Source organism: Tupaia chinensis, unplaced genomic scaffold (assembly GCF_000334495.1).
Source record: "Tupaia chinensis unplaced genomic scaffold, TupChi_1.0 Scaffold000555_1, whole genome shotgun sequence".
NCBI lineage: Eukaryota > Metazoa > Chordata > Mammalia > Scandentia > Tupaiidae > Tupaia > Tupaia belangeri.
In genome coordinates this window covers 1521721-1529948 of record NW_006160067.1, presented here as the reverse complement: position 1 = coordinate 1529948, position 8228 = coordinate 1521721, and positions in this window count along the sequence as shown.

The following is an 8228-nucleotide window of genomic DNA, read 5'->3' as shown; positions in this document are numbered from 1 at the left end:
TCACACTGAGCAGGCTCAGCCAGAGTAGAGGAGGATCAGCCGATGTCTCCAAAGCGGAAGACCTGGTAGCCTGTCCCTGGGGCCAAGTTCTCTGACTTCATGTTCTCCAAGAAGGCCTTGAGAGGACAGCATTAAGAACTGCCTTGCTGTGTCTTTTCTCTGCAAATTCTGAGTGTCCACTTTAGGGATAGGCTGTTACTGAAACGCCTACTCCAGATGATTCCAGTTTGCAATTAGACCATCTTTTGATAGGAAACAAATGTATCCATTGCAAGTCTGAGAAGGGCTCCCGTAAACCACAGTGAACACTGCAGAATAGGCAGCCTGGCATTCCTCTGGCCTTATGCAATAAATTGCTGAGGCCATCATCCGTGGCAAATAACCCAGCTAGGCTGTGTGGCGGGCCCTGGAGGGAGGGAACACGGGAGGGAGGTGTCATCCAGTCAATTAGCCTCAGCAAGAGCACTCCTTCCTCGGGGGTAGACTTTTCCTCTTTTCAGCACCACTAACTCAAATGTCAAACAAGTTGTAACTGCCATGGAGAACAGGCCCTAGCTGCAGTGTTTGCTTTCTAGAAGAGAGCCAAAACAATCCACTCATTTCAGCTTTACCTTTGGAGTTCTGGGATTTGGGTTAGAGCCAGGTGGGCTGCTTGTTAGTGACTTTTCTCTCCCTCCCAGCTCCTATACCCTGTGCTGCTGCTAACGGAAACCGTTTCTGAGTTCTCCAGTGTCAGTTGCAAAGCCAGAGATGGAGGAGGATGGGGAGCTATTACATGTAGAACCAGCCTCCCAGGGTGGCTGTGACTAGGTGTCAACTCAGTTAAATTAGAGCGGGCTTCCAGTACCTTGAAACCCACCTAGAAAAGAGCTAATGAGGCCTTGGATTCCACCCAACTCTGGATGAACTGAGATGCCCTTCACAGTCCTGCAACACCAGGTGTTTTCCTCAAAGAGGCATTTATGGGAGACACCAGTTTTGGCAATTCCCCTTGGCAACAGCAGTTGAGGCATGAGAACCGGACACCTGGAGGAATGTTAGGTGCCAAGAACTTTCAAAGACCACTTGGCATGAAGACTACTAGGATTACAAAATCCCTGAATCTGAGCTCCCTGAAGGCAACCACCACAGTTTGTGAACTGTCTTTATGTGATAACTGGTGGGCTCTTGGGAGTGGGAGACATACAGAAAAGTCTAAATGCTCAACAATGGAGATGATGCCTGAGAGTGGCTCAAACCTGGGGCTGCTGGGGACATATTGGCCCTACCTCAAATCTTAAGGCAGGTAGACTGTCTCAGTCAGAGAGCAGTCAACTTTCCAAAGGGGTTCTTATTATCCACTATTACTTAGCACAGCGGTGAGGGAGGTGATTGCCACTTGATCTCCACTTAGGGGGACAGTACAGACTTAGGCAAGCTTTTATGTCCACGGACTAAAAGGGCATGTTAACCAAGGCAGCCAGAAGTAGGAGGAGATGTTGAGTATCTTAGTCCATTATTACACAAACTTAGTAATTTATAAAAATAGAGGTTTATTTGATTTACGATTCTTGTGGCTGAAAGTCCAAAGGCATTACAAAAATGTTAAGGACAGACTCTGAGCAGAGCAAAGCACATGCTTTGGGTAGACTAGGAACAGGATGTAGAGTGAGACAAAGAGTAGAAACAGAGCCAGAGGGTTCCTAAGTGGGTTTTCCCATTTCTAGTTTCTACATAGCCTCTGCCTACCCCTCCTTTTAAACCCACATGACTCAATCTTGGGAGCCTCAACCTAACCATCCAATCTCCTCCCAAAGGCCTCACCCTTCAATGCAACAATTAGATCAATTTTTTTACCCTATTAGTTTCATTACAATGGCTCAACTTGTGCCTTTTGGAAGAACCTATTCAAACTATTGAGTGAGCAAAAATTGATTCCTTTGAGTGAGTCTGAATGGTACAGGCTGGATTCTAAGAGGAGAAAATAGGGCTGGAAATTTAACAGAAAGCTAAACAGTGAAAAATTGAGTAGAAGGGTTGGTCCTGTTGCCTAGTGGTTAAGGGAGCTGGATCGCACATGGCTGATAATGATTTGAATCCTGGCCCTGGTGGCATGCCAGATATACTAGATGTATATGCATGTGCCCCAAATCCCAGCAGGGTGGAGGAATGGAAAAGAGGGGACCACAGCATAACCACGACCCATTGAAAGATGCTTTCTTTTTCTCCCTTTCTCTTAATACCTCTGTCTCTTTTTGGTAAGTACACACACTTGCTGGCAAAAAAAATTGTGTAGACTAGGAACAGAATGTAGAGTGAGACCAAGAGTAGAAACAGAGCCAGAGGGCTCCTAATTGGGTTTTCCTGTTTCTAGCTGATTAGGACATGAAAGTGTTAGTTCAGTGCAAAGAAATGAAGAAAGGGCAAATATAGTCTTGGGCAAGAAATGCAAGAGCCTCACTCCCCAACCTGCTATTAGCCCAACTAAGCTATATACATAAAGCTGTGGTTATGCAGGTGTCGCTCCACAGCTCTGGCCATTATGTACCAATAATATCTTAATTGTATCCTTGGGCATGTGGACAATGGCTTGCCAAACCCTGGTCTAAATCAATCCTTTTATTTCTTGGAGATCAGCAGGGTATTCATAAACTATGACCTCCATTGAGAGCTTGCCTCATAGTTTCCTCACCTTTGCAAGCAATTAATTACATTAAAAGCTAACACTAATATAATACATGCTGTGTTTCAGGTACTAGGTTCCATAGAGTTATTTACTTACTTAATCAACACAGTAACAATACAAGGTAGGTACTAATATTATCAAGACTAATATTATTCCTCTTCTACAAATGAGACAACTGAGGTACAGAGAGATCAAGACATTTTCTCAAGGTCATACAATTAGTGAGGAGCAGAGTTTGATAGAAATTTCCATAGTCTACTTCAGAACAACGTCTTTAAGCTCTATTCTGAATTTCATCTTGAGCTCGTTTTTTTTTTTTTCTATTATAGTTAAATCCACATTATTTTCTTCCGGATTGGGCTGGAGAGTCAGCAAAACACCTATTTTATTCTTCACATGCTCAAACGTGGAGGAAGTATTCGAACTAAGTCTAGGTTATCTCTGCCACAGCTTCTATGGAACTCATGGGTCAGCTTTAGGAACTGCTTTGTATAAGAAGCTTCAAAGCAGAACTCCCTAATAGACAACCAAATGAGGGGCACATGACAAATTCCTCCAGAAATCATAACAGCCTCAATAAACCTATGCCAGGAGCTGTGTTCAAAATTGTACAGTTCGAAAACTAAAGCGACTGTTAGTGAATTTTCATTTTTAGTTGCTTCTTTAAAAAATTAATAAATGGGATGTGTTTCATAAATCACACAAACTTTTTAAAAATCCTTTTGACGTTCTTCCCAAACTTATTCATAGTCTAAAATGGTTGTAATGGTTTTTTCTTTTCCAGTTTACATTTTTTATTCTTTTCTCTAAAACTTTTCTTGTCAGTCATGTCATTCTTTTCCCAGAAGTGCATCTGGAAATAACTTTCTATGATGATCAAGAGATCAGGCAGCTCTGAATCCTCTGCTCTCTGCTCATATCCCATGGAAGATGTAGAATCTTCCAGAAAGTTTAGTTTGTTTGTTTGTTTTTAAGAGAAATTTTGGCTATAGGGTGTGTGTGCTCACCAGATAGAGAGAGACAGAGAAACAGAGAGCAAGAAATCACTCTCCGGGGGGATGGTCACACACAATCCCTTCTCCATTTTCCTCTTGGGATCTTGGGCACACATGCACATGTGCCCGGTGTAAGGCTTTAGTCACTGGGTCCAGGATTTGAACAGCAACCAACTATGTGGGAGTCCAGTGATGTAACCATTATGCCATCTGCTGGTCCCAAAAATCTAGATTTTTTTTTCTTGTTTAGATTCTTTCTCTTTTTCATTTTACACAAGAAAGAGATGGAGAGAGAGAAAAACCCACCACCACAACAGACCGATACACTTAACATGGTCTTGTCATCCCACCTCCCCATCCCATCTTCCCCTGCAGCCTTTTAACCAACAGAATCCAGGCACACGTGTGTTTGGTGTGTTTCAGGTGGAGCCCAGATCTGAACTCCAGTCTTCCTTGTGGCTTCAGCACTGCAGAAAAACACATTACCACTATGTCACCTCAGCTGGGGTCTGCTTTGACTTCTTTCTCTCTTTCTTCCTTCCTTTCTTCCTTCCTTCCTTCCTTCCTTCCTTCCTTCCTTCCTTCCTTCCTTCCTTCCTTCCTTCCTTCCTTCCTTCCTTCCTTTCTTTTCTTTCTTTCTTTCTTTCTTTCTTTCTTTCTTTCTTTCTTAAGACGTTTGCCACAGGACATGTGCACTCACTGAAGAGAGGCAGAGAAAGACAGTGGGTGGGGGGAGAGTAAGAAATTATCCCCCAGAAAAATTGGTCATGCTACAATCCCTTCTCCTCCATTCTCCTGGGACTCTGGTCACACACGCACATGCACCCAGTGTGATTTTTAAGCCACCAGACCCAGGATTCAAACTGTGGTTGGCCATGCAGTAGTCCAGTACTTTAACCACCAAACCACCTGCTGGCCCCTTGACTATTTCTTAATGAGGAATTTTCCTGGAGAATTTCCAGAGAACAACATCCTTCCTTGTTTCATTAGTAAATATCATTTTGAGGGCCTCCAACAAGTTAGCCCCAGCCCTTCATACTTAGACTTTGTCATTTTATCTTCACAACAACTTCCCAGAGATATATTACTACTACATTTTACAGATGATAAATTTTAGGCTGAGATATTAAATCTCAGAAAAAGTATGCCTAAGGTCATATCACTAATAAGCAGCACAATCAGACCTGGGCGTAAACTCCTGTGTTTCCAGAAGATTGACGTGCAGAACCCCGTAATTGGTGTTAACGAGGGTGCTTGATAAAAATGCAGATTCTTAGCTCTTTGCGGGGCTTTGCCCACACCAAGCAATTCTCCAGTTCTCTGTGAACACCGACAGGGTGTCCTATAATTTAACTCTATTCTGACGCTATCTACCTGGTCTTGGTGAGAGATTCTGAAAGCTTAAGGTTCAGTCCCATAAGCCTGCCCCACTTGAGATGCCAGTCGCAAGTCCAGGTTGTCACCTATACTTCTGACTGACAGACGATAAATCGTAAGTTCCCATGACTCCATTCTCAGATTTCTGGAATGGCTCAGGAACTCAAACACTTTCCTGACTTACATTTACCCACTCATCATAAAAGAATATGACTCAGGAGCAGCCTGATGGAAGAGATGCTTAGGACAGAGTTTGGAGAAGGGACATAGAGCATTCATGCTTTGTCCAAGAGGCAACTTCCTGGAACCTCTCCGTGTCCACCAAACTCTCTAAACCTTGCCCTTTTCAGTTTCCATGGAGATGTCAGGCATGGTTGATTGAATCATAGGCCACGAAGAACTCAACCTTTGGATCCTCTCCTCTCCCCAGAGGATGGGAGATGGGGCTAAAGGTTCCAAGCTTCAAAACTTAGCCTTGATGGTGACCAGTCCCTATGCAGAGGTCCCCTAGAGGGGCCTCATTAGAACAAAAGACATGTCTATCACTCAGAAAATTCCAAAGAACTTAGGAACTCTGTGTCAGAAGCTCCTTTCACTCAGGAAATCACAAAGACCTCAGGAACTCTGCATAAGGAACCAAGATCCAAGACCCCAAATATTAGAACAAAAGATTCTCCCAGAATCTCTATTTAGAAAGATTTTAGGAATTCTGTGCCAGAAACTACGGATGAAAACCAAAATATATGCTTCTTATTATATCACCATATCACAGCTTCTTACTAACTTTCTTATCTTACTGTCACAGCTTTTCCCTCCCCCACACTTTCCTTCCTCAGTCAGGTCTCCGTCAGACCCAGGCCCCCAGGCCTCTAGCGGGTTCCTGCAGGTGTGTACTCGAGCCATTTCCTCTCTTCCCCCAGAACAGGGACCAGCAGCATGCACTCGCTTTCTGTTGGGCCTAGCTTGGTATTTTCCATTTGCAGAACACTTTCTCTCCTCCTTCAACCCTCCAGAGTCTATGAAGAGGTGTCCATTCTATTCAAAATCCAAAACCCAATAAGGCTTCCCACAGGAGAGACTCCAGCTGTCCCTGGCCTTCATCCAGCTTCTGGCAAAAAACGACACCTGGAAGGGAGGACATCTGGCATTGGAGAAAGAGCTCTGGCTAGCAACAAACAATCCAGGTTCTAGTCCTTGCTCTGCTACTGATTCTGACAAGTCAGCAGCCGCTCTGAGCCCCGTCTGCATGCCAAGTGGTTAAACTGTCGTAGCTGCAAGGATCCTGCCCTCCTCCGAGAGCCTGTGGTTCTGGAAACGCCGGATGTCAGGCCATCTGGGAAGCATCCCAGAGAAGCTGCGACTGGGACACTGGGGCACGTTTTGTCTCAGATTCTGGGTCTTCCTGGCCAAAAGCTCCGTTCTCGACATTAAACCGCAGCACAATGAGCACTTCTGCTTAAGCACGACTGAGGCCTGACCTGGCTGATGGCGGAAAGTTCACTTAGACGTTCTTTAACCAAAATGTGCTAAGTGCCTCTCGTTTCCCAGGTGCTGTGTCAGGAACTGGGGACACAGTGGAGAGGACTCTTGTGAGGGATTCAGGCTGGTCTAGTCCCAAATGTGTTACATGTGTGGCCTCACTCCACACTCACTGCAGTGCATGGAGTGGGCGTAATTACTACCTCACACTATAGGGACAGAAACTACTGCTTGGGGAAGGGGCAGGGGTTGACCCCAGGCCATGTGACCCAGAACTCTGGCTCTTCAATGTGACACTACCTGGTCTGCCCTCATGCAGGCCTGGGCTGCCAGCTGGGCCTTTCTGGTCCAGGCCAGTGGGGGCTCCTGGCGTCCCTGCCTCACTTACCCATAGAACTTCTGCATTTAAATGCTCCCATGAGACCTCTCCACCCTAGATCTTGGCAGAATCCCTTCTCAAGCCTCCCAGCCCCTGCCCTCTGCTCGGCTTTCTGGGAGAGACCCTGCTCCATCTAGCCAGTGCTCGCTGCCTGATCTGTTTCCAGCAGCTCCATGGCAACCAGGTCGCCGCTGCAGCTCAGGACCAGCCCCATAGCTGCCTCTGCGGCTCCCACAGCTCACATTCCACCAAGTGCAGACTGGCCACTCCAGACCCACCCCACCTGGGCCCAAGTAGCCCCTCAGGCTGGCCCTCACCTCATCACACACTGCAGCAGAGGGAGTGAGTCGTGGGGCTTGGTGTGCCATATGCAGTCTGCACCCCACAATAAGCTGCTATTCTCACCCCACAGGAGTGGAAAGAGAGGTTGGACTGGCCCAGGACCAGGCAACTAGTAAACAGCCATGTTTTTGTTTGTTTGTTTGTTTGTTAAAGTCATTCTTCTTCATTTTTTTAAGAATTACTTTATGTATTTATTTAAATCTGACCAACAGCTGGGATTTGAACAGAGTTCTGTGGCCATAATCCCGTGCCCTGCACTGGCACCTTCCCAACTTCAGCTGTTGGCCATTGGTGTGATGTTTTGCCATACCTTCATACATTGGCCTGATAACTTAATACTTTTCCTTCTAACAATCCACTCTTTTAAAACTTTTTTTTAAGATTTTAATTTAGATTTAGGGACCAGCAGTTAGCGTAATGGCTATGTTGCTGGACTCCCATGTGGTTGACCGTGGTTCGCATCCCGGACCCAGTGGCTTAAACTCACACCCAGCGCGTGTGCGTGCGTGCCCAAGATCCTGAGAGGAGAATGGAGGAGAAGGGATTGCGGCGTGGCCATCCCCCCTGGGGGGTGATTTCTCACTTTCTATCTCTCTGTCTCTCTCTGTCTATCTGGCGAGCACACATGCCCTATAGCAAAAACCTCTCCAAAAAAAAAAATTAATTTACATTTAATCACATATATCTTTACAGTGTAAAACTGCTTTTTCCAGCGCGAATACCATGCATATCAGTCAAGACAAAGACATTACTATATACATTATCATCAGCAAATAGCTTTCAATTTTTTTTGTCAATTAAACATATTTAACTCCCCCCCTTTTTTTTTTTAAAGAAAAAGCTTACTACATCTTACCTCATCCTAAACCATAAAGTATATTTAAAAAAAAAAAAATTGTAGGCTTGGGACCAGCAGGTGGCATGGTGGTTAAAGTACTGGACGCCCACCTGACCAACCACCGTTAGAGTCCCAGACCCAGCAGGGTGCTTT